This window comes from Bos grunniens, chromosome 6 (assembly GCF_055505025.1).
Source record: "Bos grunniens cultivar Pamir isolate PY7600 chromosome 6, Bosgru_T2T1.0, whole genome shotgun sequence".
Lineage (NCBI taxonomy): Eukaryota > Metazoa > Chordata > Mammalia > Artiodactyla > Bovidae > Bos > Bos grunniens.
The window spans coordinates 1,076,384-1,104,370 of NC_141170.1; the positions used below are offsets into that span (position 1 = coordinate 1,076,384).

At 53.4% G+C, this 27,987-nt stretch overlaps 1 protein-coding gene across 7 annotated transcripts in view; it reads left to right on the top strand.

Annotated features, from left to right (window-relative positions):
• The first annotated feature begins 13,405 nt into the window (after positions 1-13,405).
• The window catches only part of NSD2 (nuclear receptor binding SET domain protein 2), a 77,696-nt gene continuing 63,114 nt past the window's right edge, over positions 13,406-27,987 (top strand). For 4 of the 7 annotated variants that reach the window (XM_086404495.1, XM_086404501.1, XM_086404496.1 and 1 more), the window contains exons 1-2: positions 13,481-13,621; positions 14,819-14,858. The gene's annotated coding sequence lies outside the window, so the exon portion shown is untranslated. Of the gene's footprint in view, positions 13,622-14,818; positions 14,859-27,987 lie in introns of all 7 variants that reach the window. The other 3 variants (XM_086404499.1, XM_086404500.1, XM_086404497.1) reach the window with 3 other exon arrangements.

Consider the following 27,987-nt stretch of genomic DNA (forward strand, 5'->3'; position numbering starts at 1 on the left):
TCGCTGAGGGTTGGACACGACTGAGCGACTTCACTTTGACTTTTCACTTGCATGCCTTGGAGAAGGCAATGGCACCCCACTCCAGTGTTCTTGCCTGGAGAATCCCAGGGACGGGGGAGCCTGGTGGCCTGCCGTCTATGGGGTCACACAGAGTCGGACACGACTGAAGCGATTTAGCAGCAGCAGCACACCTTTTTACTCAAGTGACAGTTGAGAGAAAACAAGGTGGGATGTCCGGGAAGCACACCTGCTCCACTGGGGGAGGCTAGAGGATCAGGTTAGGAATCGGGTTAAGGAGTCAGGTTAGAGATCACGGGAGGTTAGAGATCAAAATAGGGATCGATCAGAGGTTCAGAATAGAGATCCGCTTAGGGAATCAGGTTAGGGGTCAGGATACCGGAAGAGGACTGTCAGGACTGTGTGCTGTTCGGCCACGCCCCAGGTGAAGGAGGGCAGAACTGGATTGGACCAGGTTGCGGTTTTGCCCAGAGGTGTGATGAACGGAGAGGGCGGAGTCACGGTGTGTGCAAGACAGGGGCTTTATGTAAGACTTGAGGGAGCTCGAAACTGGGGAGGAGGGGAAGGCTGGAGGAGATGGGGGTAGCTTGGGACAGCGGAAGGTTGCAGGGTCACCGCCTTGTGGGGCCTTTTGAACCTGTAGGGAATTTGAGTCGGGTACCAGGGCAGATGAGCTGGCAAGAGGCCTGCTTATGAATACAGCAGACGGTGGTGGTGGGCGTGGCCTGCACCGGTGAGCCCCGGAGAAGGGCCTGAGGCGAGGCTGGAGGGCACGGCCTTTGGGGAGAGGGCCCAGGTGTGCCTTCCTGCAGCAGGCTGCCACGCACAAGCAGGGCACCCTCTGCTCAGGCGGGATGGTGGCTGTGGGCTGGATATGGGAGGGAACGTGTGTTTGAGTCCCGAGACCCAAGGGTAGAGTGCGTGGGGCCGCAGTCGCACCTGCTGGTTCCCGACAGCGACACCCACCCTGTCCCCACCTCTTCATAGCAAAGCCCTGGGTTTACTGGAAAACCTTTCTACAAATCTTCAAATGCTTTAATTTTAAAGTTTAATTTTACCTCAGCATGCGTGTAGTGAAGTGTCCAAGTCCCAAGTGTGCAGTCTGAAGCATCTTCCATCATGCACACACCCGTTGGGCCCCTACACTAATCAAGGCAGAAGGGCGCCAGCCCTGCAGACACCTCCCCATGCCTGCTCCAACGTCACCCCTTCTCAGAAATAACCTCTGTTATAACTTCAACCTCAAAAATCCCTTCAGCAAACTGCCCTGGTGGTCCAGTGGCTAAGGACTGGCCTGCCGATCCAGAGGGCACAGGTGCAGTCCCTGGTGTGGGAAGATGCCACGCGCCTGCCAATCCAGAGGACACAGGTGCAGTCCCTGGTGTGGGAAGATGCCACGCGCCGCAGGGCAGCTTAGCCCTTGCACCACAACTACGGAGCCTGCACCCTAGAACCCGCCAGCTGCAGCCCCAGTGCTACAGCTGCTGAACCCAGGCACCCCAGAGCCTGTGCTCTGCAACAAGAAGCCACCCCAGTGAGAAGCCCCCGCGCACCGCAACCAGAGAAAACCCTCGTGCGGCAGTGAAGACCCAGCCCAAACCAACAACAAGAACAAAAAAACCCCGATGTTATAAGAAAGTAACTTTTGCTTGTTCTTTTACTTGATATAAATGGAATCAACTAGTGTGCCTGTTAATACTTAAAAAGAAAATCTAGCTGCTTTCACTTAGCATTTTGTCTATGGAATTCATCAGCATAACAAACTAATGGGTAACGTTAGTTTGCTGTTTTTCATTGTTAGGCAGTGTCCCATTATATGAATATGCCTGCTTAGTCGCTCAGTCGTGTCTGGCTCTTTGCGACCCATGGACTGCAGCCCGCCAGGCTCCTCTGTCCATTGGATTCTCCAGGCAAGAATACTGGAGTGGGTTGCCATTGACTTCTCTGGGGATCTTCCTGACCCACGGTTTGAACCTGGGGCTCCTGCATTTCAGGTGGATTCTTTACTGTCTGAGCCACCAGGGAAGCCCGCTTATATGAACATACAGTTGATTTATCAGCGCTGTGGTTGATGGATCCTCCATGTTCGGCCGTTCTAACGAATGACACCGTTAATATTCTCGCGTGTGGCTTTGCTGCACGCACTTAATGCCTCTGATAGAACTGCTGGTCTGAGGCTGTGCTTAAGCTCAGCATTACTAAGTACTGACAGCTGGTTTCCAGAATGTTCCTACCAGCTTACCTGGCCACCAGCGGAGCAGAAGCCCAGGTCCCCAGAGTTCCAGTTACTGTGATGGTAATCACTCTTGAAGGTGGGGGCACAGCGTGGCTCCGTCTTGCATTCCTCTCATGAGTAAGGATCTTGAGGCGCTTTTTCATATACGTCTGAGCGTTTGGACCTCTTCTTTGATGGAGTGCCTGTGTAAGGCTGGTTTCTTGTCCATTTCCCCATTGGTCATCTGCCTTTTTCATTCTGGCTTGTGAGAATTCTTTGTATATTCTAGATATGGGCCCTTAGGTTATATGTATTTCAAACATTTTCTCACTCAGGATTACCTTTTCAACTCCTAATGGTGTCTTATGATGAAGAAAACTTCTTGATTTTAATGCTTTAATTTTTTTTTTTTTTTTGGTGATTGCTTTTTGTGATTAAAGAAATCTTTGCTACCCAAAGGTTCTGAAGATATTCTCATGTTTTATTCTAGAAACTTAATTGTTCTTTTTTTTTTTTAAGAAAAATATTTATTTTTGGCTGTGCTGGATGTTCGTGGTGTTCGGGCTTTCTCTAGTTGTAGAGAATGGGGCCTGCTCTCTAGTTACGGTGTATAGGCTTCTGCTTGCAGTGGCTTCTGGGTGAAGAGCACAGGCTCTCGGGCTGCTCTTGGCTCAGCAGTTGTGGCCACGGAATTAGTTGCCCTGAGGCATGTGGGATCTTCCTGGACCAGGGATCAAACCAGTGTTTCCTGCATTGCCAGGGGAATCCTTAACCCCTAGACCACTGGGGAAGCCCCAGTTGTTCTCTTTCACATCTCGGCTTGTGATAATTTGAATGGTGTTTCTTTGTTTTGTGTGTTGCGAGGCAGGGATCAAGGACGATTTTTCCCCTGTGGGTACAGAATGGATCCAGCACCGCTAATGGAAAAGACCTTCTCCCTTCACCTTCTGTAGGCAGAGTAGTGGTCCCCGAAGACTTCCACATTCCATCCTAATTCTGGGACTTGCAATTATGCTACTTTATACAGAAAAAGGGATTTTGCAGAAAAGGGGATTATGTGAAGGATCTTCAGATGGGAGTTTCCTCTGGATTATTCCACTGGGCCCAGTGTAACCATCAGCTTTCTTAGAAATGCAAGAGAGAGACAGAAGTGAGGGGGCAGGGCGGCCTGACCACAAAGGAGGAGACCGGGGTGATGGGTGTGAGGGCTTTCAGGCAGCCAGTGCCTGCTTCAGTGGGGAAAGTAGGGGCCTTGAGCCAGGGAAGTGAGCAGCCTCTCGAAGCTGGAAAGACAAGGAAATGAATCCTCTCCTAGCCGCCCCCACCCCAAAGGAATGACGACACTTGATTTTACCACAGTGAGACTTGTGTCAGACTTCTGGCCTACAGAACTTTACGATGATAAATTTGGGTGGTTTTAAGCCACTGAGTTTTAAAGAATTCGTTACAGAAGCAAATAACTAACCTATCCCACTGAACTGCAGGGGTGATTTTGTCGTAAATTAGGTGGCCACTGGCTTGCTCTTCAAGCTTACTCTGGATGTTCCTGATGCGGCAGAAGTCCCTCGCTGCAGTACAGTAACATGGTCCCTCTGACAACTGACAGATTCTCCCCTGCGCTTAGGGCAAAATCTTTTCCTGACTGAAGGTCGAAAGTGTATTCACTTATATCCCCTACCAAAAGATTTAAACATTTCCTTTTCCTGTTTAAGATGTTGATCCATTTAGTTTCCAAGCATTCTTACATGTAGTGTGAGGTATAAGCCCAGCTTCATTTTTTTCACCTTAACGATAATTTATTTTCCCAGGCTTCCTTATTTTTTTAAAATTGTATTTATTTATTTATTTTGGCTCTGCTGGGCTTTTTCCCTAGTTTCAGGGGGTGGGGCTACTCTCCAGTTGCGATTCATGGACTTCTCATGGTGGCTTTTCTTGTTGGGGAGCAGGGGCTCTAGGGCACACCGGCTTCGGGAGTTGCTCTGTGGCGTGTGGTATGCTCCCAGATCAGGGATTGAACCCGCACCTCCTGCGCTGGCAGGTGGGTTCCTTACCACAGAGCCGCCAGGGAAGGCCCCAGGCCTCCTTACTGAATGGTCTCTTTTCGCCCAGTCTGCCACGGCCCTCTGCCACGTGTCCAAGTTCCATCTGTCCTTGTCATTCCTCGGTCAGCTGTTCCCTGTACCGCCACCTCACTCCTGGTGGGTCCCCCTCAGAGGCACAGCCACCCAGAGGCTAAGGAGTTCCCTACGTGAGACTCAGACAAGTCACTGTTTTCACAGTGCTCTTTTCTTTTTTGGACAGACTTGGTAAAAGAGTGACATTTGGACTGCCGTTGTTCAAGACCAGTGTGTCTCTTTCCAAAGTATTCATCTGGTTGTGCTGGGCCTTTAGTTGCAGCACGAGGGATCTTTGTTAGTTGTGGGATCTAATGCCCTGACCAGGGATCGAACCCCAGCCCCCTGCGTTGGGAGAACCGACTCTCAGCCACTGGGCCACAGGGAGGTCCTGAGACTGCTGTCTCTCTCCTCCCTGCCGGCCCCTCTGGTTTGACTGTGAAGGGTTTGCCTGTGGTTCACATCCCGACAGACTGACTCCTGCTTGGGGTTAGCTGAGCTTCTTGGATATGTAAGTCAGTGTTTTTGTGAACTTTGGAAAAAATTTGGCATTATCTTGTCAATGTTTTTTTTCTGTCCCATTTCTCTTTTTCTCCTTATCAGGTTCCAACACATATGAGTAAAGCAGTCCATCCAGTGAAGCCTTTATTTTTTTGCTTTTAAAAATCAAATTAATTTTTTTTTGGCTGCACTGCAAGCCATGCAGGATCCTGGTTCCCCGACCAGGGATGGAATCTGCTTCCTGCAGTGGAAGCGCAGAGTCTTAACCACTGGACCCACAGGGAACACCCCCGTTCAAGCCTTTGGATGACGGCAGCCTGGGTGACGGTTTGTCTGTGGCCTCAGGAGAGACCTTGAGCCTTAGTTATCCAGCTCCCCACTCCCGAGTTCCTGACAGCACAATGGCAAGCAGCAGGCGATGCGCACTGTGGTTTTGAACCACGGGGTCTGAAGTCACGCAGCAGTAGGTAGCAGGACAGGGTAGGACTGGGAATGTCTTGCTGAAGGTGCAGCCCCAGTTCCCAGGGCAGGATCCCGGTGTCTCGGCTGTCCAGCTGGGCACGTTCATGACAGGGCCCCCACTGGGCCAGGCCCCAGCTCCCACAGCAGTTTTTTGGTCAATCTGGGGCCCTTCCCCCAGCCAAGGACAGTGGGACATCTTGGACTCCCCTCTGCACACCGGCCTCTCCTCCAGTGTCTTCCCCATAGATTCCAGCCACATCTCTGTCTCTCTGCTCAGCGGTACAGGCTGTCCTGCGTGGATTCTGTTCCTCTGTGCCATGGGAGATAGAAAGCTGGGCAGGCAGGGGGCGGGGCTCAAGGTATACCTCATAAACTCCCCTTGTCCAGGGAGCTGAGTCCTGCTCATCCCTTTCCCCACCACCTGAAAATGGGTTGCCTCATCTGTTTCCTCCAAGTTGTTTACAGTGGGAGGGGCAGTCTGGTCCCAGCGTCTCTCTTACAGCAGAAGTCTCTGTCAGATTTGCCTGAGAGTCTACATTTGTGGGAAAACCGGTGAGCTCTGAATCAAGTCTGGGAATTAGTTAATGGTAACAGACCAATGTTGGTTTCCTAGTTTGTTGTTGTTGTTGTTATTTAATTTTGGCTGCGCTGAGTTTGTGTTGCTATGCAAGCTTTTCTCTAGTTGTGGTGTGTGGACTTCTAGAACATTGCAGTGGCTTCTCTTGTTGCGGAGCATGGGTTCTAGGGCGCTCAGCTCTCAGTAGTTGCAGTTCCTGGGCTCTGAAGCACAGGCTCAGTTGCTCGTGTCATGCGATGTCCTCCCAGACCATGGATCCACCCCGTGTCTCTGCACTGGCAAGTGGATTCTTTACCACAGAGCCACCAGCAAAGCCCCGGTTTCCTAGTTTTGACACAGCTACTGGGGAAATGTAAGGTGTCCACACTAGGGGACCCGGGTGAGTGCTGGCTGCAGTCCATGAACCGAGAACTTCCAGATGTTCAAGCTGGATTTAGAAAAGGCAGAGGAACCAGAGATCAAATTGCCAACATCTGCTGGATCATTGAAAAAGCAAGAGAATTCCAGAAAAACATCTACCTCTTTATTGCTTTATTGACTACGCCAAAGCTTTTGACTGTGTAGATCACAACAAACTGTGGAAAATTCTTCAAGAGATGGGAATACCAGACCACCTTAATGCCTCCTGAGGAATCTGTATGTAGGTTAGGAAGCAACAGTTAGAAATGGACATGGAACAACAGACTGGTTCCATATTGGGAAAGGAATAAGTCAAGGCAGTATATTGTCACCCTACTTATTTAACTTATATGCAGAGTACATCATGCAAAATGCAGGGCTGGATGAAACACAAGCTGGAATCAGGATTGCCGGGAGAAATATCAATAACCTCATATATGTATATGACACTACCCTTATGGCCGAAAGTGAAGAGGAACTGAAGAGCTTCTTAATGAAAGTGAAAGGGGAGAGTGAAAAAGCTGGCTTAAAATTCAGCATTCAAAAAACAAAGATCATGGCATGCGGTCCCATCACTTCATGGCAAATAGATGGGGAAACAATGGAAAAAGTGACAGACTTTATTTTGGGGGGCGCTAAAATCACTGCAGATGGTGACTACAGTCATGAAATTAAAAGACGCCTGCTCCTTGGAAGAAAAGCTATTACCAACCTAGACAGAATATTAAAACACAGAGACATTATTTTGCCAACAAAGGTCCATCTAGTCAAAACTATGTATGGTTTTTCCAGTAGTCATGGATGGACGTGAAAATTGGACCATGAAGAAAGCTGAGCATCGAAGAATTGATGCTTTTGACTGTGGTGTTGGAGAAGACCCTTGAGAGTCCCTTGGACTGCAAGGAGATCAAACCAGTCAGTCCTGAGGAAATCAACCCTGAATATTCATTGGAAGGACTGATGCTGAAGCTAAAGCTCCAATACTTTGGCCACCTGTTGTGAAGAACTGACTCATTAGAAAAGACCCTGATGCTGGGAAAGATTGATGGTGGGAGAAGGGGACGACAGAAGATGAGATGGTTGGATGGCATCACCGACTGGATGGATATGAGTTTGAGCAAGCTCCCAGAGTTGGTGATGGACAGGGAAGCCTGGCGTGCTGTAGTCCATGGGGTCGCAAAGAGTCGGAGACGACTGAGCCACTGAACTAACTGGCCGAAAGTGAAGAGGCGCTGCCCTGGCTGGTCCTGGATCAGGGCAGTCCCCGTGGAGATTGGGGGTGCAGGGTTCGCAGGCGGGGCTGAGGGCAAGGTGGAGATCCCCGTCTTCCCACCATTGCTTTCGGTTCTCTGGCGGCCTTCCCTTCCCTCCCAGAGACTCTCAACAGACGCGAAAACCACGCAGCCCTGCGGGCCGCGGGGTGGAAGGTGGTCGGGGCGGTGGGCGGGCCCCGAATGGTGGGCGGGGCCTGGAGGCGCGTGGCCAATGCGGGGGCGGGACTGGGAGGGGCGGGACTGGGGGGCGGGGCCGGGGCGGCGGGACCGTTTCGGCCTACTCTCCCCACAGGTCCCTAAGCCCTGGGTTCCTGCTGCCGCAGAGCCCGGCTCCCACCGTCCCCAACCCAGCGGTTGCGGAGAAGGGCAGCCCGGCACGCGCGAGCTGGCACCCTCCAGGGAGGCGGGCTCTGACCCGGTGCAGCCATTCCTGCCTGGCTCACAGCCGCCCCCGAAGCGGGCACTGCGCTATTGGTGTTACCATTTCTCTCTCTCGCTCGCTCTGTCACACACACACACACACACACACACACACACACACACACACACACACACACACGAAGCGGGCACTGCGCTATTGGTGTTACCATTTCTCTCGCTCGCTCGCTCTGTCACACACACACACACACACACACACACACACACGAAGCGGGCACTGCGCTATTGGTGTTACCATTTCTCTCTCTCGCTCGCTCTGTCACACACACACACACACACACACACACACACACACGCCTCACAACCTGCCAAGTTTATGCAGCTAGGAAGAGAGGGACTGTAGTTTGAACTGTGTCCCCACAAAAGGCATGTGCGAGTATAAACTCCCACCCTGTGAATGCAACCTGATTTGGAAACGGGGTCTTTGCGGATGTCGTCAAAATGGGGTCATTAGGTGGCCCTAATCCAATCACTGGTGACCTTGCAAGAACAGAAACCAGAGTCAGGTGATAACGCAGGGAGGAGGCCCTGTGAAGACAGAGCCTGGGAGTGGAGTGATGCAGACACAGACCAAAGAGCACAAGGACTGCGGCCCCACCAGAAGCTAGGGCCAGGCCAGGAGCGGGTCTTCCGCAGAGACTGAGAGCAGAGAACCTCCTCGCACCTTGGTTTCAGGCTTCTGGCCTCCAGATCTTAGAGAACAACTTTGTGTTGTCCTGTGGCACCTTATCAGCGGTCCTCAGGTGCCCCCACAGGGGGAACCAGGACTGGAGGCCCAGCAGTCTGTCCCCAGGCAGCAATGGCACCTGGAGGTAAACCCCAGGGGACTCAAGCAGACAAAGCGGGGATGGGGGAGGCTTCTGGAGAGAGTAGTGTCCCCACTGAGAGCTGGCATGGGGATGGGAAGGGAAGGGGAGAAGTTCAGTTTGGTATCTGTCCAGGGGTGGGTCCACGTGGCTGTCCAAGGGGCATATCCAGTGGGGAGTCAACTTTGTTGGTGAGGAGCTCTCCATAAAACTAAGATCATGGCATCTAGTCCCATCACTTTATGGCAAATAGCTGGAGAAACTATGGAAACAGTGACAGACTTTATTTTCTTGGGCTCCAAAATCACTGTGGACAGTGACTGCAGCCATGAAATTAAAAAGCAGCTGCTCCTTGGAAGAAAAGCTATGACAAACCTAGACAGCATATTAAAAAGCAGCGACATTACTTTGCTGACAAACGTCCATCTAGTAAAAGCTATGGTTTTTCCATTAGTCTTGTATGGATATGAGAGTTGGACCATAAAGAAAGCTGAGCGTTGAAAAATTGATGCTTTTGAACTGTAGTGTTGGAGAAGATTGGGCCTGGCAGGAGCTGAGGCAAGCTGGGCCTTTGGAAGGGCAGGTTGTTAGCCTAGGGAACACAGGTCCGAGCTGGGAAGGGGCCGCAGAGAAGGCCTGGGGTGGGAGGCCCCCTGCCCTTGGACTGCAAGATCCAACCAGTCCATCCTAAAGAAAATCAACACTGAATATTCATTGGAACGATTAATGCTGAAGCTGAAGCTGAAGCTCCAGTACTTTGGCCACCTGATGCTAAGAGCCGACTCATTGGAAAAGACCCTGATGCTGGGAAAAATTGAAGGCAGAAGGGGACGACAGAGAATGAGATGGTTGGATTTGTCACTGACTCAATGGACATGAGTTTGTGCAAACTCTGGGAAACAGTGAAGCACAGGGAAGCCTGGTGTGCTACAGTCCATGGGGTTGCAGAGTTGGACACGACTGAGCAACTGAACAACAAGCTCTGGGGAGAGGGGTGGGCTGGAGAGGCACAGCTCCATGTCCTCCCCATTCCTGAATGTAGGATTCAAGTCTCACTGAGGAGTGGGCTTTGTGTTAAGGGTGCTGGGGAGCCATAGCAGGATTTTATGCAGGTGGGTGACATATTGTGGTTTAGAAAAGTTCCCCTGGCTGGGTGCAGAGAATAAACTAAAGGAAGAGAAATCAGTGGGTTGAAAGCTGCCTCCTAATTCCCAGTAAGAAGCTGAACTAAGGGCCTGTGGGGGAGGGGCAGAGTGGCAGGGAAGGAGCGGTGGGCTCAGTGGAGGACTTAGGAGGAGGGGTGAGCCCTCGGCCGGAAGGGGACTTCGGTGGGGGTGGGGAAGATGGTTCTGAGGTTGCCCTCAGAAGCGGCCCACTGTCCTGGGCTGCGGTTTCTTCCTGGAGACTGAGGACAGACACTGCAGGCTTCTCAGGGCTCCCAGAAGTCAGCCCCGAGGCGGCTGGAGAGGAGGTGGGCAGGGAAGCTGGGAGGCCTCTGGCTTGGGCCTCCCAGCCAGGACTTGGGCGGGGGGCTTCTCAGCAGGGCTTCAGTCTCCATGTCCATCTCCTGGCCTGCCGGGGGCCCTGCTCAATGGCGGGTTGGCCCACGTGACCCAGGGGCCTTACGGCCTGCTGGCTCTGTGGGCTGGCCAAGGGAGCTGAAGTGGTGCTTGGGCCTGGCAGGAGCTGAGGCGAGCTGGGCCTTTGGAAGGGAAGGCTGTTAGCCTAGGGAACACGGGTCCGAGCTGGGAAGGGGCCGCAGAGAAGGCCTGGGGTGGGAGGCCCCCTGCCCGTTAGGCCTGGGTTCTGGCCTGCCCTGGGCTGAGAAAGGAGGGTCTCTCCCCTCCCCTCCTTGGAGGCAGGGGCCACCTGGGGCATGGGAGGAGGGGCAGCTTGAGACCACTGGTTTCCACTTGGAAGCCCTCTTTCTTTGGCCAGGGATGGAGAAAGGCTGGGGTCAGAGTGCACATATCCCCATGGAAACAGCAATGAGCCTGGCCTCTGGGGGACCCTGGCTCTGATGGGGGATGGGGCGGCCAAACCGGGGCTCAGGGACTCCTTTAGCTAAGGGGCCTGGGCTTGGCCTCTGGTAGCAGCTCTGATAGGGAGGCCTGGGCCTGGGTCGATGGGGAGCAGGGAGGCAGAGTGGGCTCCAGCCCGGGTCACATGGAAATCATGGAGCGGGCCGGGCTTCCTAGAGCTGTATGCCCTGGTGGGTGGTAACAGACAGCAGGCAGCCAGAGGTGGCCTGGCTGCAGACTTCGTGGCCAGGGGATGCCCAGCTCCGTTTGACCCCTTGTTCTGTCTGCTGGGCTGGTCCCAGAGCTAGCAGCCAGGCCTGGGGTACCCTGGTCCTAAATGCCTTGCCAGCATGGCCTTGGTCGGAGAGGCTGGGTGGGGGGCAGCAGCTGGGGGCTGAGATGGAGGACCACTGAACCCCAAAAGGTCAGAGCAGGGCTGGCTTTGCCCTCTGAAATCCTCTCCTGTGTGGTCACTACTTCACATCGGGAGCAGACTCGCAGTCCCTTGGTCTTCTGTAATCTCTCCTCTCCGAGTGTGGGGCTTTCATTTGGAGAAGTGACTGAGTCTCCAAGAGGCCGAAAACAAGCTTCAGCCCCAGCTGCTGACGTCCTTGAGTGCCCCGCAGCCCTCTGGGCCCACTGGACTTGGGGCTCCCACTGCCCTGGGCCTCCCCAACCAGAAGCCTACCTGTCAGTCCTGTGAGGGCCTCTTTCTCCTCTGCACGGATGGAGACCCAATTGTGGGAAATACACTCTCTACGGCAGAGGCCCCAGAGTGTGCAGGGCTGGGGCTGTCCAGCTGGCCAGATTCGATGAAAAGGGCTCGGGACCCCCACAAGACAGCAGGGCTGGCCCAGGGAGGCCTGCGCTGGGCGGGAAAAGATCAGCCAGCCCCAAATAACTTTCAAGAAAATCCAAACACGCGCTTCCATGTTTTGAATAAATTTACATGTTGATCGCACTATTCTAAATGCAATTTTTTTTTAAGAGGAGCCCTAATTCCAAATCTGTGAAATCAAAAGAGATGTGGTGGTATCTGTCTTGTACTGCTGTGATTTAAAGCTACTGAGGAGGCAAGCAGTTTTCAGGCTTGTGCCCCATAGGGATTCCAGAGCCAGAGAGGCAACTAGTCTTCTCCCTACAGCCTAGAGATACGGCAAAGTGCAAATGTGAACGGGCCAGCACCTAGCAAACACCTTCCAGGGGCTCCTGGAGGCCGGAGGTGAGTCCTGGTAGTGCCAGATGGGGGAGGGGTGTCTTTTCTGGCGGCTCAGGCTCCCCAGCACGCTGCAAGGGGGCAGCACACAGTAGGACCTCACCACATGGCTCTTGAACGGAAGGATGAACAATCCTGTAATCCCTTTCAGCTGGACACCGCGAGTGGCTGCCCCTGGGACGGGGGAGACCAGCGATGAGGTGGCTCTCTGGAGCTGAGGCTGGATAGGAAGACCGTCCTTGAACAGGGCCCCGGTTGGCACACTCTGTCCACCCTATGCACCAGCCCACTGTCCTCACGGCATGCAACAGTGATCTTCCCAAAGCTGGCCCCTGACCATGGGCTGGCACTCCTGGGCCTGCCCTGCCGTTCTTCCCCGCCCCAGCCTCACTAGAATGGCACAAGCCCCCAGCAGTTTTGGGGCCTGAGACGAGACCTGTTTCTGACCACGGATTTCCCCACCAGCCCCAGATCCAGACCAGCCAGACAGGAGCCTGGGCGGTGGGGGAAACGGGCTGAATCCTCGCCCTGCAGATATTCTGCAGAAGGAGCCACCCGCCTCCTCTCCATCGCGCCAGCCTCCCTGTCGTTTGTGACCATCTATGCCCAGTTTGTAATGTGGGATCCAGGAGCGCAGGCACGGCGAGGACCTGCACTGGGAGCCCCCTCCACAAAGCTCCCCTGCGAGTTCCGGCTGGGATTCGCCGGCGGGGCCGGCTGGAGCCTGACCTCCGCCCTCCCGGATCGCGGCGGCACGACCAGACAAGGTACCCATCCCCGCCAGCGCTCCTGCTGGCCTGGGACCCCGAGCCACTGGCGCGAATGACTGCTGGGGAGCGGGGCCCGCGGCCAGCACAGGCGGACCCCCTGCGCAGGGCGCGCGGGGCGGCCGGGAGGGCGCCACCTCCCACGTCCCGGCTTGAGGGCCGCCGGGGCCGCGCTCGCGCGGGGCGGCCTCGCCGGCGGCGATTGGGCGCGCGGCCGTGACGTCACCGCGCGCGCGCGCGCTCAGGGGTCTGGCTCCGGGCTCCGGGCTTTCGGTTGAGCCGCCGCCTGGCGCGCGCCCGTGCCGAGTAGCGGGAGCGGGGCGCGCGCCCGGCGCCAGGCTGAGGCGGCTCGCGGGGTTCCCGCGCCCCCTTCCGCGGCCCGCGCCCTCGGCACCCCCGCGGCAGGCCGTTATCCCAGACCCCCGGCCCCGGGGCCCCCGCCCGCCCGCCGGGCCGCCGCCGCCGCCCCGCCCCGCGCGGATTTGAAAAGCCCGGCCGCAGCCCCGCGGGCGCCGCAGCCAATCAGCGGCGCGCACTTTCCCGCGGCTTCTGCGAGGCGGCGGCGGCCCGGCGGCGGCGGCGGCGGGCGGGAGGCGCGGGGGCGGGGTCGGCGCCGCGCGCGGAGAGCCTCGGCCTGGCCGCGCTGCGCCCGCCGCCGCCGCCGCCGCCGCCGCCGCCCCCTCCCCTCCCTCGGCCCTGCCTCCCTCCCCCGCGCGGTCCCGGCCCCGGCCCCCTTCCCGGCCGCCGCCGCCGCCGGAGCCGGAGCCGCCGCGCCGGAGAGCCGCCGCCGCCTGAGGATGCGCCGCACAACAGGTCACTGGCGCCGCTGGCCCAACCGCCGCGGGCCTGAGGGGCGGAGGGCTGAGGGGCTGAGGGGCTGAGGGGCTGAGGGGCCGGGCGGGCGCGGCCATGTTGGGCCCGGCGGCCGGCGGCTGCACCTGTGCCGGCCCGACGCGGGCCGGCGGCCTTTGTTCGCTGCGGCGCCGAGCGGGCCGGGCCGGCCTTTGTGAGGCGCGGGTCGGGGCCGGGGCCGGGCGGCGGCGGGAGGGGCGGCCGGGGCCGCGGGGAGGCGCTTTTTTGTCCGCCGAGGCCCCGGTTGACACTCGGGCTACCGGCCGTTGGTCAGCGCGGGCGCCGGGAGCCCCAGGCCTGGCAGGTGGCGGCGCGGGGACCCCGCCCGGGGCTGCCGGCCCTCGGCCGCCCGCGCTCGGCCGGACGGTGGTTCCCTCACGGGGCCCCGGGGGCGCGCGCGATGGAGCGGCCGGGGCCGCCCGGCAGGCTCTGCCCCGCTCGCCAGAGGGCAGTTAAAAAAAATCTCGGCGTTGAAGACACGCGGGTCTCGAGCCCGGGCAGAGGGCACAGGAGCCGGTGCCGCCGGCGTCTGCTCCCCCGGTGTCCGCGCCGGTGCCGGGACGTGAGCGGCCACAGGCTTGACAAGTTAGTGCTGCTGAGGCAGGTGATGAGGGCTCGGGGCGCGTGTGCGCGCGTCCCAGAACCGGGGACCCCCTCGGTTCGGGGGACTTCAGAGCGAGGTTAGGGAAGTTCTTGAGGACTGACAATCCCGCGCTCTAAGGCCTTGACTTTTAAATGACTTAAACGCCGAGATACGTGTTCCCTAATCGCCCAACGACTTAAAAAGTTAACGTTGCCACTGCGCGTTGATAACACAGACCGTCATATTTATGTATTTTAAAATGAGATGGTCGAGATGGAAGATAAGTTAGGAGCCATCTCATTTATGCAGCGCTTTCATTTTCCCAAATGTTTTCCATGTCCTCGTTACATGTGTAAGTGTGACCAGAGCAACATGAAAAAGCACCACTCCAACCAGTAGCTCGGAGGAAACCAGTCGTGGGAGCGCAGCCCTTTCCTGGTGTGCTCCGTGCGTGCTCCGGCGCCCCACCACCGACCGGAGTTCAAATCTAAACTGCCGCCTGGAAGTGAAGAGGACTCAGGCCTTAAGCACGATTACTTTGAGTCATTTCCTTTTCTTTTCTTCCATTTTCTCAGACGCTCCGCAGCCTTCAGTTTTGGGCCAGTGGTTGGTAAAGTGAGTACTTTCTGCACGTTTGTGAGTTTCTGTAAGCTTTTTTTTTCTTTTTTTTGAACTCTGATCTATATAATACAAAAATCCTCGCCTCCTGACTGCATTACTGCAGATCAGGCTGGGCTGGGATTCCAGTGGTGAACATTCCAATTTAAAAGTATCAGAAAAATAACTTTCTGAATTTCAAAAAGTGATGGGCTTGATACTCCCTGGTGGTCCAGTGGTTAAGACTCTTCGCTTCCAGTGCAGGTCCATGGGTTTGATCCCTGGTCAGGGAACTAAGATCCCACATGCTGTGTGGCACTACAAAAAAAAAAAAAAAGGGCAGTTTATTATTCTGTGTGCACATTTGTGATATATATTATGTCTAAACTAACATAATTTGAAATTTATGGAGACACAACAGAACAAAACAGTGAGTTAAACAGGCTACCATATGTGACTACTACGTTTATGGGTTTTATTCCACCGATTTAAACAGGGCTGTTTAAATAGTACCTGCTTAAATGTGAGGACTCAAATGAGGAATAAGTCGGAATTGCGAGACTTACACGTTAGGAATTAGAGATCTTGTGACTTAGGGAAGAGTGGGTCAAGCCTGCCACCTATTCAAATGACCTCTCCTCCTGCAAGTTGTCCAATTAAAAAAAAAAATTTACTTTTGGGCATGCTGGGTCCTTGCTGCTGCTCAGGCCCTTCTCTGGTTGTGGACAGTGGGGGCTACTCTCTAGTTGCGGTGCGTGGGCTTCTTGAAGTGGCCTCGCTTGTGCAGCACAAGTCCGAGGGTCACTCGTTGTGGCACACGGGCTTAGTTGCTCTGCAGCACGTGGGATCTTCCAAGACCAGGGATGGAACCCATGTCTCCTGCTTTGGCAGGCAAATTCTGTACCACTGAGCCACCAGGGAAGCCCCTACAAGTAGTCCAGTTTTAAAAGGCTTACTCATATGGCATAATGTAAACTAACTAGTTACTTCCTTTTTTATGGCTTGACGCTTCAGTTTAAAACAGGTAAAAGTAGGTGAAGTTATATTTACTAAGAAGTGCTGGTGAGGGGATAGAAAACACTAATAAAATGTTGCTATATGAGATTGGGGTTGTCCTTGAGCACACACAAGCATGTGCTCAGGTGAAGCTAAAGTTCCAAATTTATTTTCTCCTGCCATTTTTAATCTAGACAAATAGCCTTTCTCATTAAACAATTCTAAGTAAACATTTAATCAGTGGGAGTTGAAGTTATTAAGCTTTTTACTTACATATTCTGGTATATGGTTTTTGGTTGGTTGATTTTTGTTTTTTGTTTGGATATAATGCTTGGCTATAGAATGTATGCAATTTTGGATAAGCCTCTTAGTCTTCTAAGCTTCACTCCTTGCCCGGCTGCAGTAATTGGGTCCTTGTTCCTCAAATATGTGGTGACCTGTCTTGATCCAGGCCTCTGCATGGACTGGTGTTGTGTGTGGACCACTGCTTGTCTTTTCCTTAAAGTTTTTTTTATTATTTGAATTTTATTTTTGGCTGTGCTGAGTCTTCCTTGCACTTGCACGGGCTGTCTCTAGTTGTGGCTTGCAGGGGCTACTCTCTTTGCGGAGTATGGGCTGTGCGTGCTCAGGCTTTCGTAGTTTGTCACGTAATTTCTCCGAGGCATGTGGAGTCTTCCCGGACCAGGGATCAGACCTGTATCCCCTGCACTGGCAGGTAGGTTCCTAACCACTGGGAAGCCCTGTCCTCCCATTTTGAATACAGAGGACTCAGCCCTTCAGTGGCCTTATGTGACCTTTTTCCCTTTTGGATGAGCTCTGGGAGGTAGGATTCTTACAGTCTCGGGTGATCTGGCCTCTGCTCATGCCTTCCTATGGCAGGCACTCAGTGAGTGCTGAGTAAATGGGCTTATGACTTGGGACAAACAACCCATTTTAATGCCAGCGTGTGGCCTGTTTGCTTCTCTTTTTTTAAGTCCTGGTGAAGCAGAAAGGGCCCTTCTGGAAGTAACTGAATATGGAAAGTAAGGGGCTGGCTTAAGGTCTCCCTGCTTTAATCAGGGAGCCAAGACACTGTTTGCCAGGAAGGCCTGTTTCCTTTCTTTTCCTTTTGTCTTTGTAGCTAACTCAAATGTTAAATAAAAATTAACTGTGAAATATTGCAAGCATATAAGTACAACAAGTAACAGAACAGACCTGTATGTACCACCAGGATGAATCAAGCAGTGACGTTTCTACCGTACCTCTCTCCCTGTCCCTGGGGAAAGTAAAAATATATACAGAAGCAGGAGGTGACATGGAAGTTCCAGAGGATTATGTTTATACTTTGCAAACTGTCTTTATGTGATTTGTTAATTTTGTTTTTAGGAATTGTTATTTAGGGTAAGCACTTTGGGGAGAAAAAGACTCAAATGAGTTACCCCAGCGATTGGTCAGCATTTTGCACTTTTCTGTTGGTTACAGTATAGTGTTTGAAGGAGCTGATTGATTTGATGAGATTTGCTTTGCCAGTTAAAAAATTCAAGATATCTCAAATTAGTATTGTTCTTGAGTCTGTCTTCCAGAAAGCAAAGGGCCAAAGATGAATTTTTCAGAGCGCCTTAATATCTGTAATACGTAATACTTTCAACAAGGTATACAAGGATGGAAATGGCTAAGTGGTGGTTGAGCTGAGTGCCAGCCTGGTGCTCAACAGCCCTAGTGGTGAAACTTCCCTGGTGGATGTGGAGAGAAGAATGTTTTGTCTTCCTGGAAGGAGTTGGAGTTGGGAGCTCAATTTTTAAGTTAACTGGGTTGTCACAGAAAGAATCAATGGTACGAAATAAGTTTGTTATGCTGTTAAGGGTATGTTTCTATCCGTAGTGTTTCACATTGTAATTAATTTTTCACTTGTGTTTGCTGTTGTGTTACGGAGGCTGACAGGTCAGGAAGAGTGTTTCTGACTCCAGCTTTCCTCCCCTCAGTCATCTCTCCGTGCTCTGCCTGTCTTTCTGAAATGCGCTTGTGGTCCTGTGAGAGCCCACTTTTCAGGGATCTCAGGGCCCTTTGGGGTTCAAGACCAATCTCTCACTGCTCTTTCTGCCTTTCACTGCACTTTTTTTTTTTGGCTGTGCTGTGCAACTTGTGGGGTCTCAGTTCCCCAACCGGGAATTGAACCTGGGTCCTCCGCGGTGCAAGCTTGCAGTCCTAACTGCTGGATGGCAGTGGGAGTTCCCTCACTGCACTCCTTAGCTTGATCTCACCTGGTCTTTTCAGCCCTCTGTTGTGGCTGAGCTTTTCCTTGGGCCTCTACTCGGTCAGTTTTACCTCCGCTTTCCCCTGTGACCCTCACACACACACACAGACTCACTCCAGTGCCTATGTGGGCACCACTGGCTTTCCTATGCATTCCTTCTCGTTCAGCTCTCATCGTGCACCTCACTCCTAGAAAGTGGCCCCAGACCCCTGCCTGCCTTGGGAGCCCTCAGGAGTGTGTCTTGAGCTCTGGTGCTTGGCCGGCCCCTTCCCGGCCCGCCCGGCCTCTGTCTCAGCTGCGCTCGCCTCTGGCCTGTGTCAGGCACTGCAGCCACACTTGGCCCCTGGCCCCTGCATCTGCAGTTCCTTCTACTCAGACACCTGCCTGGCTGGCTCTTTACCTGCCTTTAAGTCTTTGCTTAAACTTCCCTTCTCAGGCACCACCCTTGACCCCTGATTTATGATATCCTTTTGCTGTCTGGCCCTACCCGTCTGCCTCCACTTCTTTTGCCTAGCTTGTATCCTCTGACATTCCGGGTGTTTTCCTTATTTGTCTATGTGCCAGACTGCATCAAGAGGTCTATAACAGTGGAGATTTTTCTCCTTTTGGCTTTAACTACTGTCAGGTTCCCAGTGCCTAGAACAGTACCTGAGTGAATGTCAGTCCTTCAATGACTGTATGAAGACTCTCAGCCCCTGTGTGCTGGCCAGTGCGTGAGAAGTGGTGTGGATCGAGGGCAGTGGTGTGACTGTGCTTGCCCTGGTGTGAGGTGGCAAAGGTGGAGGCCCAGGGCAGGTGAGACAGGCCAGGGAGGAAGCTGGTAAGCCAGTGCTCGAGGACGATGGCCTTCCCCAGACCCAGGGAGTCTCCAGGAAGGGTGGACTGACGCAGGAGAGAGGGCCGGCGTGGCCCTCATGGGCTGGGGCAGCGCATGGCACTGAGGGTAAGGGGGGACGGCTGAGTGACCCTAACACTGACATTTCGAAAGATTTGAGAGGGCACCATTTTTGTCTCACTGTAAGCTAGTAAAATGGAAAGTGGGCCTCATTTCTGATTTACCTCGGTACCTTCAAAAAGAAACTGATCTCACCTACCAGCTGAGAGGTGTCCCTGGTGCCTTCCTATTCATAGAGGAGGAAGCCCTTGGTGTTGGGCGTGGTGTGAAGGCCCTGTGTTTTCCTGAGGTCTTCACTGGCGGGCCCCTTGCAGCTGCTCTGAGGTCTCATCGCCATGCTGCTGCCCCCAGGATGAGCCGCGCTCTGTCGCGTGGCTCCCTCCGTCCCCTTTCCCCGCCGGTGCTGCCAGCGCTGTATCCACGGCACTTGGGATGCTCCCAGGTTGGCTGTTCCTCTGAGCGCCAGGCCCTGTCCTGGCAGCACATGGCTTGAGCTCTCACCCTTCATGTCTCCAGGTTCTGAGTTTTTCAGGGTGAGCTCTAAGTTGTCTTCTGGGCTTCAAGCGGCGCCCAGTGTTAACTGAGAGTTAACTCGTGGAGATGTTCATGCTTTCGAGTCTTCTGTTATCCCGAAGATGTGTGTGTGTGTGTGTGTGTGTGTGTGTGTGTGTGTATATGGCTGTGCTGGATCTTAGTTGTGCCAGGGGGGAATTTTTTTTTAAGTTGTGGCATATGGAATCTAGTTCCCTGACCAGGGATCAAACCCAGGCCCCCTGCATTGGGAGCTTGGAGTCTTAGCCACTAGACCACCGGGGAAGTCCCCTAAAGATTTTTATTTAATAAAAATTGAATTCCTGGGTTTTTACAATTAAAGTGTGTGTTAGAAATAAGAGCTTCCTGGAAGTTCCCTGGTGGTGTGGTGGTTAGGACTGCCCGGTTGCCCTGCTGAGGGCCTGGGTCCAGTCCTTCCCTGGGGAACCAAGATCCCCCAGGGCGCACAGCAGAAAAAGAAAAGAAGAAATAAGAGCCTTCTGTTCGCATTCCCCCAAAGATTGGAAGTCGGTGCCATCTGTGCAGAGTGGCTCCCCCTGTGTCTTAGGGCAGCAAATCTTTGTTCCCTCCTCTCACTGAATCCTCACAGCAGGAAGCTGAATCCCAGAGATGTTAAGTACTGACCCAGAGTCACAGGCTATAAGTGCTGGACCTCCTGCAGGGCCTGACCTCTGCTTCTGTGCTCTGGGAACTCATTGTTCTGCCTCTCAGGGGACATTTGAACATCAGACCGTCTAGACAGGAATAGGAGGATGGGCTGTTATATTTCGTTAGTATGGCCATGTACTTCTGGTGGCATTCCTCCATTCATGGAGAATTAGGAAATTAGCTGTGTTCCATTGATGAGCCAGAACTCGTGTCCTTGCTCCCCTGGACTTGACAGACCTGTGAGGGGGCTGAAATGGGAGAGATGGTGGACAGAAGACTACATCTTTGAAAAATCTGTGAAACTGTCTTGCTCAATAACCGAACCTGAAAACTGATCAGGCCTTTGGTCCCATAAGCACTCACCAGGAGATCCGGGGTGGGGAAAGGAGCACAGGAGGCTGCGCTGCAGGGTCGCCGTTTGGCTGAGGACGAGCGGCCCTGCAGGACTGGCGACAGGCCTCCTCCACCGGAGAAGAAGGGGAGTGTGGGCCATGCAGGCTCCTGGAGGCACCGTGGCCGGTCGCCCTCCCACAAAGGGGCTGTGTGTCTCCCGGGCAGGCCAGTTAGGTGGGGGTGAGGCGGAGCGCGACTTGTGTGTTTGTGACAGTGGAACGCTGCCTCGGTTTCTCATTCAGGAGCTTTCCTGTTTTCAGCTGTTACAGTGGTTTTGTTTAAGAAAGGAATTAGTGTCATGTAGAGCCACATACAGAATTTGTCAAGAAGTGCCCCATCGTCTGGGGCTTGCTTCCCGGTTGTGTGGCGAAGGAGCAGCTGGGCCGGCTGGCCTGGGCGCTGGCGGCACACGGAGCGGGTTCGTGCATTTGTGGCCTCCATGACAGAGGGGGAAAGTCGTGAAGGAGACTTGCTGCAGACTCTGCTGCACCTGGTCCGTCTGTACATCCACAGGGCATCACGCCTGCCTGGGGGCTGAGGCGCGTACAGAGCGTGGAAGAGGGCCCGGGGTCGGGTGGTGAGGGCTCTAGAAGAGGGCACGCCGGCAGAGGGCCCGTGGCAGGAGAGGGCCGAAGGTCAGAGGGGAGGGCGCTGAGTGCAGAGCAGGCTGTGGGGCGGGGGCCGCTCTCGAGGCTGCACGGAGCGTTTTCATCTGCAGAGGAGCGTGAGGCCTGGCGGGTTCAGGCGGGCTCAGGCGGGCGTGTGAGGGTGGGCGATGCGCCTCTGTTTGCTTTGGAAAGCGCGTTTCTCAGGGTCATCTGTGAGCTGGTGGGGGGAGGATCGGGGCGAGGCCATGGGAGGTGGCCTCTGTGTGCTGGCTGTCTGCGTTAGTCTCCCCAGCTGTCTCTCTGAGTGCCCCATGGGACTGGGCAGACTGCCCCCCTTGAAATTGGGTGTGGCTTCGTGGTTTGCTTTGGACAGTGGAAAGGGACACGTGACCTTTGACTGGAGCCCTGAGAGCCGAGTGCTTGGTTACGTTCCCGTGCCCCTGCTCCTGGTGGCAGCGCACAGGTACACGTTCCGGGCGAGAAGGAAGCCTCGGGGTGAGCCAGGTCGCTGCCCGGTAACTTGGTCCTCCAGACCTGGTCCCCAGACTGGCCGCGTGGGCCACCCCGGACCATCTTAGAAGCACGGGCTGGGGCCCACCTTCTGCCTCCCGAGGCCTGAGCTCTGGGGCAGGTGGCCACCTTCGCAGGGTGCCTGAGCCCACCGCGCTGAGGACTGTGCCTGGAGTTCCCCAAAGGCCCAGCGCTCAGGCCTGGCGTAGCCCTGCTGAGGGGCGCGGGTTCTGCAGAGGAGTCAGCGGGAAGGGCCTACAGTCAAGCCACGAGGCCCGTGGGTTGTGGGGAGGGTGTCAGTGACCCCTGAGTTTCTGACAAAGCCAGACAGCAGCCCATTCACTGTCCAAGCAAGATCTATTCTTGTGAGATTTCATTTACTTGGGTTTCGAGGTTTAGAAACAAGGACAAGGCTAAAGAGGAATTTTTAAAACTGTCGTCGATGCCCTCACCCCCAGATCAGTTTCTCCGGGGCACCCACACTGTCACTGCCCTTTCTCTCTGGACTCCCGGCTTGCTGTCCCCCACCTGCCCTGCCTGCGAGTGGAGGCTCCTTGCTGGCGGCCCTCGCCCCTGCTCCCCACAGTGCCCCAAGGACAGCGCCACCTGGACGCCTTTGATGGGCACTGAGAACCCTGGGCACGTCCGTGTGGGGCAGCTTGCTCTGGGCCCACAGGGGTCCCGTCTGTGTGACTCGGAGCCTGGGCCCTGCCCAGTGTGGGGTGCCAAGATCTCCGACTGCTCTGTGGCTGGGGTCCTGGGGCGGGAGCACTGGCCGGCTTCAGGCTCTTTGCTCTTCCTCAGGTGCGAGGCGGGGGCCTGGGGGAGCAGTGCCCGCAGGGGAGCTCAGGGAGACCCCGAGGGCGCGCCCCTGAGGGTTCCCCTCTTTATTATGCATCAGAAATTGTCCCTGATTGCGGAAGACCCCTTGGGATTAGGCCTCATGTTGACAGTTTACGGATTCTCTTCTGTTGAGTTCTGAAATCTGTATAAAAAAGTATTTATTTCTTTAAGTTCAGCTTCTTTCACTTCTTTGAAGATGTGACCGGTGTTCTGTTTGTGCAGCGCGGAGGCTGAGCCTGTGTGCATGTCTCAGGCCCTGGGTGCTCACAGCAGCCCTGTCGGCAGAGGGCCCGAGCCGCTCCGTCTTCGGCCGGTGCCCCAGGCCTGGCGCCCCCTCCCCTCCCCTCCCTCTGTGAGTTCCCAGCACGGGAATGAGGTAACAGAAACAGTTGTGGATTCCAGCTTAGAGTTTGTGGAAAGCTGCTTTTCAAGGGCATGTGGTTCCTTGACGGATTGTCAAGGTGAACAGTGAGCTAAAGCGGCTCTGGTGGTTTGATCAGGACGTCCCTGGGGGCCAGGGGCTCGGACTCGGCCCGCCCAGTGCCGGGGCCTCGGACGTTCCTGGTCCGGAGCGGCACCCCACACGCTGCACCTGGAGATCCGCCTGCTGCAGCAGAGCTGGTGCAGCCAGAACATTTATCTCTTGTAATCAGAATACATTTCATGAAAAATTTGTATGAATCAGAAAAGTGGGAGGAAACTTAGATAACTAATCTTACCAACCAAATGTTTAGGGATATATTTCCTGTTTGCTTTTCATTCATCAAACTGAACCAGGTGCCCTAAAGACAGTTCCCTCTGTGAGGGTCAGAACGAGATGCAGCAGTCTAGGTGACTATTCCAAGGAGACAACTGCTTTGCTCTTTCAACTGTTTCTTATATCTATCTATTAAAAAAAAACTTGCCTATCTTACAGAGTTGAGAACTTTGAGTTTTGTGTGTTATGTGTTCAGTTCTATCTTCAAGAGATAAGAATTTAGTGTTCTTTCCGCCCCACTTCCCCTTCCCCGGTCTTCCGAGTCCAGTGGTGTCCGGCTGTCTGCGCCTTGCTGATGAGCTGTTCCAGAGAGCTGTGGCTGAGAGCACAGCGGTGTGTGTGTTTACAGTCTCGCCTGTCACTGCTGGCGTGCTGTCGGTCTGCGTCACTCCCAAGGTGCCCGGTGCCGGGGGCTGTTGGCCCCGGTCCGCCATGCTCCCCGGCTGGGGCCACCCTTGAGGCAGCTTGGGCCTCCTCACAGCATGGTGGCTGCTTCCTGCCGCAGGAAGTGAAGCTGCCCATCCTTTTGCTTATTTCTTGGTTGCACCACGTGACTTGTGGGATCTCAGGTCCACTGCCTGGGCTTGAAACTGGCCCACGGCAGTGGAAGCCCGAAGTCCTAACCACTCAGCCGTCAAGGAGCTCCCCTGCGGACAAGCCTTTTATTTATTTATAAAAACACTTAAAAAAAAAAGGATGTGTTTGATCTATTTGTTTTTTGACTGTGTGGCACGCAGGATCTTAGTTTCCCCAGCCAAGGATTGGACCCGTGCCCCGCAGGGGAAGCCCAGAGGCGTAACCCCTGGGCCACCAGGGGAGCCCTGCCAGTCCTTTCGGAGGTGAGGCCAGCTCTAGCCTGACATCGCTCTTGCTGTGTGCAGTTGGGAGCAGCCACAGGCCTGGGCGAGGATCAAGGATGTGGAGAAATAGACTTTATCTCTTGGTGGGGGGATGACAAAGAATTTTTGGCCATCTTTAATATGCCACAGGTTTTGTTTGACTTTTTTTTTTTTTTAAATTATTTTAATTGGAGATTAATTATTTTACAATATTGTGGTTTTTTTGCCATATGTTGACATGAATCAGCCATGGGTATACATGTGTCCCCCCATAATCCCCCTCCCACCTAATATACCACAGTTTTAACAGTTTTTACTTACTTTAAAAATTTTGTTTTGTGTTTTAGCTGCACTGCAAGACTTGTGGGATCTTGGTTCTCTGACCAGGGATTAAACCTGGCAGTGAAAGTGCAGATTCCTAATTGCTGGACCACCAGGGAGTTCCAACAATTTTTGGTTTGAATGAATATTTATTAATTGTTACATTGTTTAGCTGAACACAATTTTCCTAGTGAAAAAAAATTTTTTTTTTGTCTATTTGCTTAGTTTTCCATGCATCTGTTACTAATGCAGGCTCAGGTTTTCCAGATCAGTTGTGTAAAAAGCCTTTTGAGATGGTCAGTTACGCGTTTTTCCCTCGGGGAGCCTGTCTGCTGGAACTGTTTGTCTTCTTGCTCCAGACGGGGCTTCCTAGACGTGTGCCACGGCTGCAGGCACTTTGTCTTCTGCGGGAGACCACTCACCCCTTAGGTCTCATGTCTTCCAAGGTTTGCCATCATGTTTTGGTGGTACGTCTTTTGGGGGGTTATCTCAGAAAGTGTGGGAGGCAGCGTTAAATTTTAGAGACCTTGCATGCCAAAATGATCTGTTCTGTGTTTAAACTTGATGATAGCTTGTCTAGATACGTAATTTAGATTGAAAATAGCTTCTCTCAAAAAACTGAAGATGGGAATTCCCTGGTGGTGTAGTGGTTAGGACGCCTTGCTGTCACTGCTGAGGGCATGAGTTCAATCCCTGGTCAGGGAAATAAGATCCCACAAGCTGAGCAATGTGGCCAAAAATGAAAATAGCTGAAAAATCTGACGATACTGCTTTGTTATTCGGGGGTTTTTCATGAGTGTTTCCTTTTTTAAGATAACTGATGCTGGCCTGTCACCTACCTTCACCCCAAACCACGTGGTCTCTTTTGTGTTCATCCTGTGGAGTGCTCAGTGGGTCTTTTCAACCTCTTGATTCTGGGCATCTTATTTCTTTGCTGATGTTTAGAAATCTTGACTCCACTTGTTTATATTTCCCCCAGCTTTATTATGGTGTAATTGACAAGTAAAATCTTCAGTTTTCAGTGTGCAGTGTCTAGGGGTGTGACAGGCAGCTCTCCGTGGGGTTGAGAGTGTCATCATGTGTCTGTGAGGTGATGGGCGTTCACTGAACTTAGCGTGGAAATCATTTCCTTGTGTACATCAGAATCATCGTGCCATACACCTTCAGCTTACACAGCGTGTGTGCGTGCTCAGTCGCGTCCCACTCTTCGTGACCCCTGGACTGTAGCCCACCAGGCTTCTTCATCCATGGCATTTTCCGGCCCAGAATACTGGATTAGGGTGCCATTTCCTGCTCCCGGGGATCTTCCCAAAGTCTCTTGTGTCTCCTGAATTGGCAGGTGGATTCTTTACAACTGTGCCATCTGGGAAGCCCTGAAATTTATACAGTGCTGCATGACTGCATGCATCTCAATAAAACTGGAAAAGAAAAGGAATTAGGACTGAAAAAATTGTGTACAATGTAAGGATTTGATCCACCATATGCACTGTGAAGTGGTCACTCTATAATCAACTTAACACATCTGTCTCCTCTCTTAGTTCCCTTTTGTGTGTGGGGGTGAGCATGCTTCACATTTTCTCTCCCAGCAAGTTTCGAGTACGAAGCCCGCTCTTCTGATTATAGTCCCTGGACTGTGTGTCTTTAGAACTTGCTCACCTCACAAACGAACGTCTGTCCCTTTGGCAGTACCTCTCGGTCTCTCCTGCCCCTCAGCCTCTGGCAACCAACCGCCCATTCTACTCTCTGCTTCTACGAGTGTGACTTTTATTTTACATTTCACGTAAAAGTGAGAGCATGCAACGTTTTAATAGAGCGTCCTCTGGGCTGATCCATGTGCAGATGGCAGAATTTCATTTTTAATGCCTGAATAATATTCCACCATATGCATAAGCCCCCTCCTTTTTTTTGGCCACTCTGTGTGACATGCAGGATCTTAGTTTTCCCACCAGGGATTAAACCCTGGCCACCTGCATTGGGAGCATGGAGTCTTAGCCACTGGACCACCAGGGAGGTCCCTAAAGCCCATTTTCTTTTTCCATTTGTCTCTGCGCGTGGACTGTTGGGAGTGATGCTGCAGAACGTGAATCTGTGGATGTGTCTTCAGTGTCTGGGCTCATTTCTGTCTGGTGCGTCCTCAGAGGTGGGCTTGCTGCGTCCCACAGCAGCTCCGGTTTCCATTCCTGAGGAATCTGTTCTCTCTTCGCAGTCGCTGCACCGGCTTACATGCCCACCAGCAGTGCGCAAGGGCTCCCTTTTCCCTGTGGCCTCACTAACGCTTGTGATCTCTTTTTGATGATAGCCATTCTGACAGGTATGAGGTGGAGGCTCATTATGGTTTCATTTGCGCTTCCTGAGCATCTTTTCCTGTGCCTGTTGCCCATCTGTATGCCTTCTGTGGAGGAATGTCAGTTCAGGTCTCTTTCAGAATTTTAAAAATCTTGTGTTTCTGGAACTTGTGCCACATGGATGTTTCGTTAGCGTGGTCTTCAGATTTTTTCCTTTTTCTGCCCCGTGCTGCTTCCTTCCTGCCCCTTCCTCATTTACTTTCCTGTTTCCTTAGGTTTCCTCTTCCTCCTCCCCTCATCTTTCTTCTCCTTCCATCTCCTTTCCTGCCTCCATCCCTCCTTTCTCCTGCTCTGGCAGTTCTGTAGGGACCATGGTATCTGGGTCTCTCTGTTTGTCCCCTTAGTGGTTGTGGAATGCAGTTACAAAGAGAGCAGTGATTTTTAAATTATTTTGGAAATATTTTTACATTTTCACAATGTTCCTTTAAAAATCGAAAGAAAAACTATAAATAGATAATATGTTCACATGCTTCAGAGTTGAAAAGTTTAGTGTGAAAAGTCTCTCCACTGCCGTGTCCCCAGCCACCTAACCTCCTCCTGGAGGCGCCCAGGCTCCAGGGTGGCCCGAGCGAGCTGAGGACAAGTATGTGTGCTTGGCGGGTTCTCTCTTTCCCTCTAGTGTGTTCCTCTAGATTCCTAGCTTTCTTTTGCTTTTACAGGTTCTCTCTTTCCCTCTAGTGTGTTCCTCTAGATTCCTAGCTTTCTTTTGCTTTTACATTTTTATCTCTCAAGTTAAATTTTCCCCAGATGCCTAATGGCCCTCGATGCAGGCCCGCTGTTGAGATGGAGGTCCAGGAGCTGATGACGGGGCTCTGGGTGGGGGCTTCGCCGAGGGCCGATGGGTCGGGACCCACCGGCAGGGTCCTGGCAGGTGGCCTCAGCGGGCTGTTTTGCAGTCTGCCGCCTGGAGCGCCCGCTCCAGTGCTCCCGTCCTTTGAGTGCGCTCCACTTCTCCCACTGGCTGCCAGGCTATGGGTGGGGCGGTTGGGACTTTGGTCTTCAGACTTCGGGCCCCCAGTGTTGTGTAGCACATGCCCCTGCTATTATGCCTTGTAAGGCATATTTTAGAGGGAAAATAGGAAATACCTTACAGATATGTGAATGATACATCTTAATATGATGATGCCTTTCCTACTCAACAAAAGATTTGATAGTTTAAAAATTAACATAAAATTAATCAGTTAAGCTCTTTTGAAGTATATAATTG